We start from the raw sequence: 16,104 nt of genomic DNA on the forward strand, positions 1-16,104 counted from the left end.
CCGACTAAAGACCGACGGGCCATAATTACAATCAATACATTCATAAAGCTCCTTTCCATTAATGAGTCGACAATAACAAAATTTTGAGAATCTAGGATTTTTTTTTAAACGACGCAAACAATAAACAATTTAATCCGTGCCGCTTAGCGCAGGTGAACAAACATTCGTGTATAACACAAATCCTTGTCACACGCGGGAATCCAACCCGCTACTCGTTGCGAACAGTACATGAAGCACTGATGTACGCGTACCACTCGGCTATCCGTGGAGCTATTCAGGTCATCCATAGGAGACAGGGCAGCGAAAGTAACATCGTCGACAGATACCACACTAGTACCTCAGATCAAAATATGTATGTCTACTAACTTAAAACTACTAAGGTTTTCCTTGCAGCCTACTTGAGTTTTGAGTCGGTTTCGCGACTAATATTAATAAATTCTATTACTCCTCCGATTTTCCAGCAAAATAAAACCGTGTAGCACAGAAATACTTCAGCATGTAAACAGAGTAATAAAGATGATCCGTGTCATATGTATTATGCAAGTTAAAGTAATATTGTTGCCGTAGGAATATGACAGGGCGAGATATAGTCAGTCTAGTTTATAGCAAGCTAACATTTAGTTCATTTTGTATTTATTGGAGTGTGAAGTATAAGCTGGGTGTCGCCGTATCTCTAAACGTCTTATTGAATTTTATAGTCAATTAACTCTGATGCCATTATTGGTTTCCTTTTTACTGTATGCGATGTTATGATGTGTTGTAGTTTGTGTTTCGTTTTTCGTAAACTGCAGTGTTTTGTTTATTTAGTATATTTTCTAATACTCGTCATAGGTGCCACAATGGTGTGCATACACCAAGCCAATATTAACAAGTGATTCTATTTATTTTCATGTCTAAATACTAATATACATATATTTTTTACGTGCTTTTTATATCTTTCTTAGACTTATTTTCTATAGACTAGCCATTCATTACACTAATTTAAAAAGCACAAATTGAAGAATACCAATCACTAATCACATCATAGATTTTCAAAATATCATGCAAGGATATTCGTACGTAAGAAAATAGCTATGAAAAGAGTAAAAGTTAGAATGTAACAGATGCTTAAATGCGTATTACAAGTGTACTTGTTTGGTATAGTTGTATAGTGAACGACAAGACGGTACGGTGAGGGTAATGCGTTCAGCCGGGGACGCGTCCGGCCCGGGATTGTTGTTCCGGTTCCGATTCCGGGGGCTAACCGCCTGCCAACAGGCGCGGGGACGTTAAACTAACCTTTTTACACAAAAAAGGTGTTGATTCGTTCTTATTTGAGTTTTTATTGAGTTTCCACAATCAATACTTTTATATCTATCTATATCTATCAATCTTGCTTTAATCCTTTGTCCCCATTTGACTGTGAAACAGGAGCAGTTTTTAAAGGATTTTAATACGATTTTAACAGGCTTTTCGATATCCCTGCACATTTTAAAACAATAGATTGCAACTGAGAGTTTTTCAACAGAAAATCCAATAGCGTTTTTTGTTGAACCGGAAAAATACATATACTATTTTTAGAGGTCTTTTAAATCTGTAACTAAAAGTGACCGGGGATAAATACACGAAAATATCACTATTTGTAACCCATTATCCACCAATAATTAAAAAAATAAGATTCGTAGTACTATTCTAAATTCTGTGGTATTAGTTGTGGTGGCTTTGCGATTCTTTATAAGCATTCGTATGCACCAGGTGCAGGGCCGATCCTAGCGTAAGCAAAGTATCAAAGTCACTTCTTGGCCATAGCACAGAACATTGAATAGTACCTACTACTTATGAATAGATCGAGTTACTCTAACAATATCATAAATGCGCGGTAAAGCGAGTTGTTATCATTAAATAGTTTTTTTCCTTTACTTTTCGTATAGCGGCATCAGAAATTCATTATCTGTAGACATTTCAATAGTCTAGTTTCACAAGCTTGAATCGCGACTCCGCTGTTGCGTCAACTCATGATTAAGGATTAAGGACACGTATCGGGTCCAAAACTAGTTTGACAATTTTTTAAGTATGAATCAGTCTCATGTCAATTTCTATAAAAATATAGCGAAGCCTTAGTTCTATTTTTACTCTTCGGGGGGGGGTCGTCTGACGACATTAAAAAAGTATTTCGTTGTAAATATCGCTTACATAAAAGTACAGTTAACAGTTGACACGGTTGACGCATACAAACGCAATAAAGAGATTTTATGGCCGTTTAGTTCCGCGGTAATTAGTTGACACGCGTTTTATGAAGCGGGGCCGGCCGCTAACACCTAACACAATGTGAATATTGAGCGACGTCTTTGTATGAGAACTTGATAGTTTTTTTTTTTTTTTTTAATTATTGATGTCGGTTGAAAAGGTCAACTATCTTGTGTGGTGTTGTGTGTATTTTTGTACAAACACATCATGACAAATATAAGGTTGAAATTATCTATTTTTCTCTTTTACACTCCTTTTAAGAGCCTATCGATAGCTGCAATGTTCTGGTATCTTTTACCTGCAATTGAAGAGTTTTTCGTTGATATATTGATGGTAACACGTGGTTAGATTCCCATATAAATGCTGTTCTAGTGTGTACAGTCCGAAGTCTTTGCAAGGCTTTGTAGTCTAGCCTTTAGTGGTATTAAGGCTACGTGCTCATGGTGTGAAGGATAATCCTAGTGAGGATCTGTTTTGAAATGATATTTTCAAAGAAATACGTAACACAGTACGTGTGTAGAAGTTGTGATAGATGTCTGTACTTTGTGTAGTATGGTAGAGCAAGTAAAATAGTGTGTGCATGTGAATACTATTTATTGAACTTGGTTAAAATGTATGGAAGGTAGTACCTTTTTAAATTTGATGACCCTCATTTAAAAGCAATCGGATATTTTTCATAAAACATACATCAACTAAGTATCTACGTATATACGTAATCATTCTTTCTTAAATCATTTTTCGAACTTTACCAAGCTGCGCTTTAAAAAAAACATACGAGGACTTTCATAATTTTTTTAGACATTTTAATGAACAATGCAGTAAATAAATATACTAACTTTATCTGTACCATTTCCGTAAATCACTTGATATTATGCGAGCAGGTTACGTTGCGTGACTCGCAGTCTACGCACCTAAAGCTTTCTGAAGGTCACTCCTCGCTAATAAGGTCATCGTGAATCCAAGGTCAGGGGCCTGTTCCTATTTACAAAGCGTGTGTTTTGTAAACATTACTGTTAAACATTAGTTACTTAAGCCTGTTAAATAAGTCAGATTTGTTAGAGACTGTACCGCGCAGGTTGCATTTGTGGGCTAACTCACGAAAAATAATATATGAATAACTTTGACTATCTCAGTACACTTATCATCATCCTAGCCTTTTCTCAATTATGTTGGGGTCGGTTTTTAGTCTTGGTAAGCCTGGATGCAAACTAAGGACTGGTGTTTTTCAAGGAATAACTGCCATCTGACCTGCTCAACCCTTTTACCTGGGCTACGCGATACCGTTTAGTAAGATAGGTTTTGTCATAGATGGTCATCCATCGACGGACAGACCGTATCAAGCGTAGCTTAAGCTGCGATCGATCAACTTGGGCAGTTATAGCTTAGCTACGAGCTCCTCTATTTTAGTCCACTGATAGTCAATCATAATAATAATTATGTCCTGACCGGCTATTCTCGCAACAATAATTAATGTATTGTGTATTCTCCCAAGCACTAAAATCCTTATACCAAAAAACTTAAGTAGTCGATCTATAGTTAGCTTCCTCATCTCCATTCCAAGATAGAAACAAAGACTAAGAATTGTTTATTAGGAAGCAACTTTCTGAATAAAGAATCGAAATTCTAATTCTGGAAATAGGCATAGAAAACTAGTCTTAATACTGATTCAGTTCATTCAACTGAGGATAGTTTTCCAATCGATATAAATTGCCGGTATGAAGTGGTATAAAGTAGTACGAAGTAGTATGAGCGGCAAGTGACGTGACTACTACGATACTTAATAATAAATAAGGTTGTACACGCGAACTTCTGTATCCCTTCGGTTTTTTAAGTAAACACTTATCAACTATTCAACGTTTTGTAGCTTTACTATTTTTGTAATGGAATTAAATTCCTTCTTAGATGAAAATCATGGTTATTTTTATTAGGATTTCGGTCCCAAGGCGTAAAATGGAACCTTTTACTAAGCCTCTTCTTTTAGTCAACAGACTATCTCATACAGTTAAAATGTTCACAGGTGATGAGTTGTGTACCAATGTTTCAGATGCCGCTTTAACAATAATTATTTAATTAATAACCAACGCTCGGTATGGTCACTTTGATGAATGACCTATTATTTTTGCAAATTTGTTTTTCTTCAGACCATATGAAACACTCGGTGTGGTAAACCAATTTGCACTTGACTGGGTTTTTTTTATAATGCGTAATAAAACCGGATATAAATATACGCATGAGCGCACTTGAAGCGGACATTTGTGTAATTGAGAATTACAAAACTACCAACCAAAAAATACGATTCTATATACTCTAAACTGTCTATCCTATAAGTCTGCTGCATGCGACCATCCATAATATATTATGCTAAGTACCATTTTTAGTTCATCTGTTGGTAAAACAGTAGCTTAGTAAAGAAATTTGCGGGTTTGCTGTAGTCGCAGGTTCGAGTCCTACCCATTTTTTTCCCTATACACCATTTTTGTTGGTGATGGCAGTTTTAGATCATTTCCCAAGGTAGGGTACCTTGGGAAATGTTTTATGTCTCTGTTCTCTGAAAAATCGTTTGTCAATTATTTTGACCACAGCAGCTGACAAGCCAGCACTTAATCTAACTACAATCTGCTTAAACATATCAAACAAAGTTAACGCTAAAAACCTTATGCACCCTTATAAAGTTTTCAACAGCAACAGTCATTTGTAAGTCGTCAGAAGTTGGTCAGTAGCAGTATCATGATATGTGACGAGTTGCGTGTATACTGGGCGACTGGACGTGGACACAAAACGTGGGCCATTTATTTTGGCCAAAACTTTTGATGGACTTGGACTACAGTTTGAATTGCTTTTTACTATAATTCAAACGCTCCATTGGTATACTTGATGACAATATCGTGTGTTGATATATTCAACATACAATAGAAAATAATTCGGATTGGAGAAAACGAATTGTAATGATTGCCGATTTATTTAATATCTTCTTGGTTCCAAAAATAAGTGTTATGATGGATCTATCAGAATATTCCTTACTCAGTTTGTCAGACAACAATAATTATTGTTTGGAACATTATTATTAGCTACGACTCACAACACTTCTCAAAGAGTATTTTTGTTTATATCATTAGAATGTATAATGTTTACGACTATGATGTTTATGAGTCACTAGCAGTGGTTCGCGGTTATCTGTACTACCAACTCAGATATAGGCTACATTTAATTACTCATCTGTTGATCTCGAACATAAAACTAGATTATTTTCTGTATATAAGTTTATTGTATTTGCGGTACAATAAATACTGGTCATAAACTGCGTGAATGGTCGAAACTGCGAGCGTTAATCGCAGGTGGGCCAATTACTGCTAATGCGATTTTTATCAGCGAAGCTGCGAAACTTTGATCCGAAATTGAACTATCAACTCTTAGCTGTAGTGTGGGAGCGAGAAGTCGTTACACGTGTAGAGCGCTATCTTGTTTCCGCAATGGAAACGGTCCTCCTTGAAGAGTTCGAGGTACAGGCACTGGTCCCGCAGGCGATCCCGTTGCGGATTACTCTTGTCTGGGGAAATCTTACGTGATTGTTAGGGTTGAAGATATAATAAGATTTGATGCCTGTCTAATATTTGATGGGGATTTAATAATTCGCTCGGCTCTTGTTAGAGCGTTTTTCTATGATGAATTGCTGTATTTTGTACGTAATTTTTATTTTTGCTGATTACCGAGTAAACTGTTTAAACAGGCCCTTTGCTTAAAAAGAAAAGTTTAAGTGCGTTATAGAATCTGTAATTCATATTATAATGAAAGCAAAACATTGTCCCTATTTTATCAATTATTTATTATCAAACAAATTAGCTTTAACAGCTTCATTAAGAAGTTAAAGACTGCCGTTATTAGATTGAATCAGAGTTAACTGAAGAGCCTCGACAATGGCTCGTTACAATCAATAAGAAACTTCTTAATTCCGGACAAATTAACAATACTCCGCTTCGGGAATTTCCATTTGATTGAGCTAAAACGGCATCTAATGAATTAAAAATAAAACTAGGAACAAATAAAGACTTTTTTGACGAAAGCAAATTGAATGATAACTTAGTGTATTGCAGAGAATATTAAATTGAACAGATACGTGAAAGAGAATACAAATTTTATATATTTGAAATTCTAAATAATCTAAGGAACAGGTTGGCATTGAGAGAATATTTCAGTATTGCTTAAAAACTATGTTAAATGTGCACGGACAAGAAGTCCTTGAATTGAAATATATTTAGATGAGATTAAAATGATAATATTGCGTCTGAAAAATATACTTCTTCGAAAATACGAGGTCGTCTATTTCCTTAGTTTCGACTGTTATGTGTAGGTACTACTTGATAAATGTACTCGGATAGGATAGAGAGATTATTAGGATCGAATGGACGTTATCAATAATCCATGCTTGAAAGTCTCTGACGGCATATCTTCAAGTATGTATTATTAAATGAGGCAACGTATTTCTAGTTTCGGACCCGACCGTAGTCCTCAATCAAGACCTGAAGCGGCTTTCCTTACGAGAGCTACTATAAAAATCTATAAGTATGCTGCAATTTCTTTAAGCATGTGTATCCTTATTTATTACAATATATGCTATAATATAAATGAGAGCGAAATTCGAATTAGTCACTCTATATAATGATGTACAAAAAATCAAATATAACTTATCAGAATGGACATTTTATCTTACACCACGGTCTATTTAAAACTGTATTATTTTAGTCTTAAACCCAAGGTAGCGAGTTCAACTGTATGGCCTTATCAATGTCATTTGTAATCTCTTAGTTATTTTAAGACATCATAATTTACAAGCTTGGATCAATGCCCGATATAAACGAATACTATTAAACGGCAATCGACTAAGCGCATACAAAGATAGCTAGCTATAGTTCATGTGATAATTACACAAGCGTTGAATGGTCTGGCTGCTGGCCTAGTGGTTATTGGCCACGACTGCTACACTAGAGGTTGTAGGTTCGATTCCCGCATAGGAAAAATGATTTTGTGACGAGCACGATCATTAGTCCTGTGTCTAGGACAGGAAGGAGAGAAGGAGATTCATAAAAAAAGCATCAGTTATCCACTCTTAAAATTTATTTAAAATTTTACTCTGTTTGAGATTAAATGGCATTTGTGCAAGTTGTGTAATATTATATTATTTAATGGCGACGTTTACGACTAGTAACGTATCTCTATTTAACGGTTCTTTACATTTGAGCAGTGTGATACCATTTAGGGTAATGCCATCTTATCAAAATATCAACGCACATGTGCTTATTTTTAAAAAGTATTCCGACGTTAAAAGCTGACCTTAAAAGCCATATTTCTGACACAGATTATATATTCCGATGCTTGAAGCCATATTCCTGACACAGATTATATTTTACATGTGGTTAGTTTGTATCTTTAAAGCGCAATAGAAACGTTGCGGAACGTAACTCTTGCGACAATCTATTCTGGCTACGTGCCTGTACAATAATAACACTCGTTTAGATAAACAGGGAACTAAATATTACTAGTTATTAACTAAAATTATTATGTTTGGGTATTTTGTATGTGTAATTATCCATGTTCCATGAACTAATATTGGATTTTATGAAAAAATATACATGATTTCAATTTTACGCTGTTTTTTCAAACATAATTCAATATTTAATGAAGTGATACTTCTTATGCGACTTCCAACAAAGTCGCGTTAAACGATTACAGTACCAGAGTGGGTTTAGAGTTCATCGCTCCTGGGGATGCAAAGAGACATGGCGAGAGTGAATGCGTGGAAGTCGAATTCATTTTCACATCTTCCGTTTTTTTGTTGCAAGTTGCTTATGGAGTTTCTTGCCGGTTCTTCTCTACAGGAATGACATTTCGGAACCTTGAACCTAGCGTCATTACGTTTTAAAAGTGCCTGAAAAACAGCTTATTGGTCATAAAACAGATGATATTTGATTATGATTTTTTACACGTGAAATGTAGAAAAAACCATTATAACCGGGAAAATTATAGATTTTGAAGCGTGAAGTTAATTTGAATATCTTTTGTAAGCATTTTATTCTGTGGTCAGCAATTATCATGCAAAATATTGTAGGTTTCGTTGGCTAGCCCAGAATGCCCATGAGTGCAATTATGCAAATATCCTTCTCTGACGGCCGGGGCCTGTCAGCTGTCTGCCGACTCCCTCGGGGACGGAATTTAACAAATTTTCTAATAATACAATTACGGAAAAGAGAGAAATACCTTTATCTTAAATGTTTATATTCGATTTTGCCGATTGCGGTTACGAAAACGACTAAAGAGTTTATTTTTTCTATTAGTTCCTAATCGGTGATATTTTGATAGGACAATTAGATTAAGTAAAAGATAAAATTATAATTTAATTATCATAAGTTCACAATTACTTTAGTTTGCAATGTTTGCGTTGATAATCATGCAATAATTCTCAAATGTCGGTAACATAAAACATAATCGTACCTACACTGCTCTTTAAGGAGATACTACTACAAGTTTTATCCAAGCTTTCACTTATTATCCAATAGTCCTGCTTATCCCTTTTAACCGAGCTATTGTGTATCTCAGGGCTTCCAACTAGCATGTTATCCCAGCTTCAAGTTGGTCCCACAAAGCCATAACTCTATCAAAACTGCTCACAATTCTGGCAGTGTTAATCTGTTTACCTATTTACGACTTGTCTGGATTGCAACTTGGCCCCTCACCTGGTCAAACTTTGACTGCACTATTTACTCGATTTTAGCGCTTCGGTGAACTGTCAAAACTGTATGAATAATAGCGCTTTCTGTTTGATATTAAGGGCTATATTTGCTTGTATGTTTTTTGCTGACAATACTTGAGGAGTTATAGGGCTTTTAATCTGGAAATTAAGCTTCAATTCTACATACAAGCTTTTAGTTGATTGTATAAATTTCTTGGAAATAGAATGAAGCATTACTTATTATGATTAGTAATTAGAATGCTCGTGTACCGCGTTGAGTGGCGTGTGAGTAGATTTATGTCACACTTTGAATCACAACTTGGAAGGTTCCATACTCCTACATGTATATCTAGAATATACTTTCATAGGAATCCTTAACCTAACAATGTATTTTAATGAGGATACTGACTTCTGTCTGTGATGAAATGGTAATCAGCTGGGTGGGTTAGAAAATAATCAGGCTGGTACACGTCGGGATCGAACTTGCACCACTTGTTAATAAATCCATTCTCAGAACAGCAAAGCAGCCACGAACAGTAAGACAATTCTAGACAATCATGACGCTGTAAAGTTAGTAATAATGTATTATGCAGGCCCTGAAACATTCAAAGGGTCTGTCGTGAACAAATAGGACAATGATACCAGGACTTACATAATATCGAGTTTAATATTCTCGTCGTCGAATAATGGTAATATCATACGTAATTATGGCTGATAAGGAATCATATTCCCGACGCGTAGCTGTACTCTCTCTTATATGAATGTGGATTCAACGATTTGATGATTTATACTTGTTATATTATTGTGTAAACTAATAAATTCGTACCTGAAACAAGTACACGAACTCCTGTTTTTGTGAGCATATTTGATTGTAAAAAGGATTTCTGAATATTTCTTTTTAAATCCTCTCCCGCTACTTAAGGAAGTAAATCCTTGTGTCGCAGGGGTTTCACAAACATTCAAGTCACATGCACAAAGATACCCATACTTAGTACAAGCATTAGTGGTTCAAATAAATGCTTGTTCTACGCGGGGATAGAGCCCGTGTTAGGTTGCGCTCTCTGGGTTAGGCGTGATGACCTCGACCACTGGGCTAACCGTGCAGTCAAAATTACATACAATAAGCATTCATTGTTATTCATTTAATTAAGACCATACAACAGTTGTTAATACATTTGTAATTAATTTATTATTGTAATGACATTTACGATTAAGGACATCCTGTAAACACCTGAGATAAAACGACGACATGTAATTATGAACTTCCGTTAATTTAGTTCAATTATTTTTATTACAACATATGTAAAGGTACATTAAAATGTATCTCACAGATCATACAAATTAGACTTAATTCCATTGATAGCATAATATAATCATACATTTTGGTCACATGTACTATGTTTATTTTCTAACTTTATTATTTACTTTTCTTTTTCTTTTACCATATATCTTTAGGTTCTTAATTTGATAGGTACTCCCGTTTACATGCCCTCATATACTTAAAATGACGGATTCTTGATTCCAAGAACACAAGCTGCTAAGAAACGGCGGCGCGTCAAATTATTATACTACTAACATCTAAACTTAATTTACTTCTAATCTCTAAGAAAATGAACACCCAAACAAATGCACATCGTACCTACATACGTACGCGAAGATTTTCTTCATGAGTGCACGTTATTTACTCCGGCGACGGAGTTGTACAGCCATGCAGTTAAACTGTCGACCACTCAAGCGCGCGCAAATAAACAGCTATTGGACAGTCACACCGAAAACGTTTCAACTTAAACCTATTTGCTTTAGTGTTCGAATTAAGTTGGCAGTTTAAAGATGGCGTCATTAGCAAGGAGGAACTATTTCAATTGCTAACGATAGAGGTTCGTCGTAATTTGGAATGAAATAACTGAAATAACATATTTTTATTTTAGAATGACGAATAATGTCATGCTTATTAACAGTAAAGATACTACAGGCATTATAGTTCTGCTGGAACTAAAAAATACTCATTTCCACAACTCTGAAAACTTATCCAAAGTTTTCCCAGTAAAAAGCAGTTCTCTGCATGCACTTGTAAATTTGTTTTTGGCAAACTTTTTAAAAAGAGAAAATAAGTGAAGTCAGGTTTCTCTTTTGTAAATAAATGTACATATTTCATAACTTTATTTTGTGAGGTCTATTTTTATTACAAAAGAATATATTTTTTTACTTTAGAAGTTAAAACATGAGTAATTTTCTAATTTCGGTATGGTACTTACTTTTGCATGTGATTCGTCGTTATGCTTAGTAACATAGGTATCCTTCAAATACTGAAATAGGTCTTATTTTGATTTCGATTTTAATTGAACTTATTGTTTTCTTTAAGACATATTCGTAGTTAACAGAAATGCTTGTACTGAGCATGGGTGTCTTTGTGTACGCGACTCGACTGTTTGTGAAACCCCGCGACGCAAGGATTAAATTCTTTAATGGCATTCCTAAATTCGTTTTAAAAATAAATCAAATAAACAGGGCTTTATCGATGTATCTTATCTCGGGCCAATCACAATAGCAGGCCGGAGAGCCCCACGGGACTGGAGCCTCGTTCACACTGGATTTAATGCTCCTCCACGAGTCGCTGCAAATAAAAATCGCATTTGCGATAATTGGTTTCGGGCGAGCGAGCCGGACTGAACGCGGTTTACATGCCCCACTAGCTAAATGAGCGATGGGAACCGATTTTTCTATATTCAATGTTGTTATGAATGGAAGATTTCTTCAAGAGTCTAGTTAATCTCTCCATTTCTTACACTATTAAGTCATCGTCTCGTCATAGAATAGTTTTGAAAATATTTTGAAGTTTTATAATCATTATTCATCATATCTTAGAAGGTTGTTGATCGATGTTGATAATTTGCCGTAACCAATAATAAAAATAAAATTATGAGTTACGGAAATAGTAACGATGACTTAAAATGTACTTAGAACAATTACCTTTTGTTCTATTTGAATTCAGGCCACTTGATTGAATAGTTTCTATATTTTCAAGTATGTAGCAATTAGCAATGCCTGATTAGGTACAAAACGTATGATATAATATTCAACTGCAAGCTGAAATATATCTGACAAACTGAGTTTAATTGCGAATGTATGTTTGTGAGCAAGTTTGCCAGCATTCGGCTTCGGAGATGAAAAGCTCAATTAGCTCAAAATACTGCTCAATTTCCAGTCGATAGGCTAACGTGGAATAATTAGAACCTGCAGCTTACATGCTGTTGGCTCTTGAGGGTTTGTACAAATACCAATAGTTAGTTATGCGAGGAATCGACTCGGTTTCCCGTCAGCTATATCGATTGAATAAATCGATACCGGCAATTATATGAAGGATCAATTTGTATTGGTTGTCGTTTGATTAACAGTGTAGTAAATATAATATGGTTGAGTTGAGTGTTTAGTTTCAATATTTGATACTTTGAACGTCTGATTTTTGGATAGTCGTTGAGACTGCACTATAAACACAAACGGGGTTATGAAAACTGAATTCTCCAGAAAGGACTCGATCTTACGACTTAGTTGAAGGCCCTAGTCGCTTTTTAAACTAACCAAATTACAAATATGATTCGTTTTGCGGCGTATACTCGAAATGCGACTGCAATAAACGCTGAAGCCACTTATATCGCAACATTCAATATCCTATAGACATTTAAACAAATTTTTATACCCCGATACACATGAAATACATTAACGTTATTAATCATACCATCCATGACTGTCACGGGCAGTACAGTGCTCCATTACACGAATACACCGAGCTGTAAAATTAGGAATATTTCACGATTCACTGAATATTATAACAACACAAATAACTTCGCTATTTTCAATTGATTGTGCGTCATCGTCGATCATTTACATCCCTTTATTTTGAATACGTGGTTCAGGGTGGAATCCATTTGTGTTCCCCTGTTTATGTGGTTAATATATGTTATGTAGTGTAGGTTTGTTGTGACGTCATTGTTTTGCCTCACCGGTAAATATTATTGTTTTATTGATGTTTGTTTATCTATGATCTAATAAGTAATAAATGTAAGAACTTCTTAGTGACTATTCAAATAGTCTTTACTAGTATCGATTTTGACTGCACGGATAGCAACTGCCAAGAGTGGTTGAGCTCACAAAGCTAAACCCAACTAAGCACAGCATGTCGCGGGTTCGATCCCCTTCTAGGACAAGCATTTTTGTGACCCACGAAACGCGAGAAATATTACATTACTTCATGCGGGAATCGTTTTTTCGAATAAATATAATGTATGGTTAATAGCTAACTTTGTTAAGCCTATCACTAAGGGCGAGTTGTGGGTCATTTTCTAAGTTAGTACATTTTACTCCTTATAACAACACCAAACATTGTCTACACGCACACATCGGCAAATATTCAAGTAACTGTATTATGGACCACGCTAAAGGCAAAGTCAGGTCCAAACTCCGGCGTCGTGAATGAGATGACTGTTGACCGTTCATATTTCCTAGTACTCAGAACTTAGTAATAATACTTGCTTTTCATGTCACATAGGAGATTATACCAATGCTTACTAGTAAATTAAGAAGGGCTGAAGTCGCGCACTATTTTTCTGTACTTAGAGCACTAATAATGAATATCAGACTGATCTGAAAGTATGGCGTCGATAAAACTGTATTGAATAAAAAGTGCGAGTCGGACTCGCGATTGTCGTTCTTGAAATACAGAATGGTGGCAGACGGACGGACAGATAGAGAGACAGTTGGGTAGACGGCGGAGGCTCAGTAAGAGAGTACCGTCTTTCCTCTCTACCCTTTTGGTACGAAGCCCTAAAAAGTAATTTTGAACTGCCATTGAGATGATCCTGTCCTTTCTTAAATTATAAGCTAACTTCATGCTGATGTTTATCATAATTGTTCGGTTGTAAAATAGAAAATCGCAAGAAAAGACTTACATTTATTAAACACCTCTATAACATTAGTTAGTAGGTATGCATGTTTTAAATCTTATAGAATGAATTCAACACCTCAGTATTTTTATTTCGGTATAATCTTCAGGTGAAGTAGGTCACAATGTCGCATCATTTATATGAGTGATGTAAATGTCAGATATCCACGTACAGCGCCACCTATCTATAATGACGTGAAACGAAAACCTCGTTACCTAATGGCTGGAGAATTGATCAGAGTTCACGAAAATATACTATATTGTCTGTGGCTGTCTGGCTGTTGATATGACTCTGCGATCACGAACGTTATTATGCAGGGAACAAAATACATACGATAGGAACACCAAACTAATATAGAGCCATATATTTGTAATACAATTGTAAAATATAATTTTAATATCCTCGTACTGATCACATAAACGTTTGTCCTGGGTGGGAATTGCACCCACCATTGCCCAACAGGCAAGTCGATAGTATAACTAAATTTTATATTTTATAACATAGTTTTCCCTAGTTACCTGTCGATACATGCTCGATAGTAACGTTTTTGGATAATGCAGTAAAAAGTAGATTTTTGAATACGAAATACGAAACAAACCAGCGTACTCAGAACAATATATAAGTTTTCAATAGATTGTGTGATATCAATTACAAGATTAATGACAATTATATTGTATGACATCGGGATTAATTTAATCGACAGCGTGTTAAGCGACCTTTACGATACTAAAAGGAAAAAAAATATTATTCAATCCATTGAACTGACTAACTTCAAAAGTTCGAAACTCCAATTATTTTGTGACATTTCACCGCTTATCGCAGATAACTAATTTCTGCAGCTCAGAAACCAATCTTACAAAGTCTTCATCATTCAACTAACATCACACTTTTCTCAAACCTAATTAAGTCAACGTCATCATCATCATCAGTGGCCTCTAACATCTATGACAGATGATTGAAACAGCAGCCATGTTAGTTTTTCTGATTATGGCACTTGCGCTGATGGCGCATAAACGAACAAAGACATTATTAAGTCAAAATGTCATGCACACTTCTCTCCTATAGAAGAAACTGTACAGAAATAAGAGTATGAAGATATTAAAATTCTTTTATTCATTAAAATAAACTCACCATTACATTTATATCATACGTCAACGGCGTCCAATGGCCTTCATGTGCGCGCGCGCATCTGAAAAGAAACAATAACACTTGTTACTCATGTCTACGTGTATTCTCATTATTGTTGTATTGCGAAAGTTTTTGTAAAAACATGTAAACGTTTTATGAAGTGTGTATGTTTTTCTTATTGTTAAGGTCTCACGACCTGAGAGGTATTATTGATAATAATACTTTTAACAACGAAGTTTCACTGTACTAAGGGTCTCATCATCTCTTAAAGAAAGTGACAGCGCTATACACGGCTTAGATCGGTACCTATCTCTCTATCTATTACCAATATAACTTTAAAACGTGACGGTTGATAGATAGTAGATTATAACAAATCAAACAAGCCCAAAGAGGATGGTAACGCGTTATTACTAAAAATATTTTTTTTTTTTGTCAAAACTTTATACACCATAGTTACAACAGACGTATAACCTGCTTAATATTTAAGTGATTACAAAAATATGTACTTAAGTATAGTTTTGACATGTTTGTTTCCTGCTACCTGTCTATAACCAACAGATTGCATTACATTTTACAATTGCCGGTCGTTAGCCAATGTTGCGAATCGCCACGGCTCAATAGACGGTGTTCCTTACCATTTTAAGGCCCTTCGTACACGGCGCAATTTAAATCTTCAATACTACAACATTGTTATTTCCAAGTAAACGCCTTCAGTGGATCAGTCGTAAGGTATCGGTATGATGTGTTGCCTCGTGTAAGAAGAGCCTTAGGCATATATTTAGATGCACAAGTGAAGCGTGAAGAATGAAGGCCATATGTAATTATATTCTTGGCTGTATTTTAATACAATATTTTTTATTTAAAACTTAAGTATTTATTTTCTAATTTAAGTAGTTATATATATCTTATAATAAATTTAAGAATTCCACACGTATATAGGAAGTTAACTCCTAAAGTAGGTAATCAGAATCGGTATCCATCAAAGAACATAATTTACAAGCAATTTTCTCCGAAACAATGGTTGCCATAGCAACGACGTGATTGTTTAAAAACACTCAACGTCGGCCTTCTAGAAACTTATGAACT

The 16,104-nt window shown here is 35.2% G+C and overlaps 2 protein-coding genes across 3 annotated transcripts in view; one reads left to right on the top strand and one right to left on the bottom strand.

Annotated features, from left to right (window-relative positions):
- Window positions 1–16,104, bottom strand: part of LOC113505283 (probable beta-hexosaminidase fdl) — a 68,533-nt gene that overhangs the window by 20,022 nt on the left and 32,407 nt on the right. The window contains exon 3 of the mRNA XM_026887905.1: window positions 15,022–15,079. The gene's annotated coding sequence lies outside the window, so the exon portion shown is untranslated. The remainder of the gene's footprint in view (window positions 1–15,021; window positions 15,080–16,104) is intronic.
- LOC113505293 overlaps window positions 1–16,104 on the top strand; it is a 29,048-nt gene that overhangs the window by 9,288 nt on the left and 3,656 nt on the right. The window lies entirely within an intron of this gene.

Source organism: Trichoplusia ni, chromosome 2, assembly GCF_003590095.1.
Source record: "Trichoplusia ni isolate ovarian cell line Hi5 chromosome 2, tn1, whole genome shotgun sequence".
In the NCBI taxonomy this organism is placed as follows: domain Eukaryota; kingdom Metazoa; phylum Arthropoda; class Insecta; order Lepidoptera; family Noctuidae; genus Trichoplusia; species Trichoplusia ni.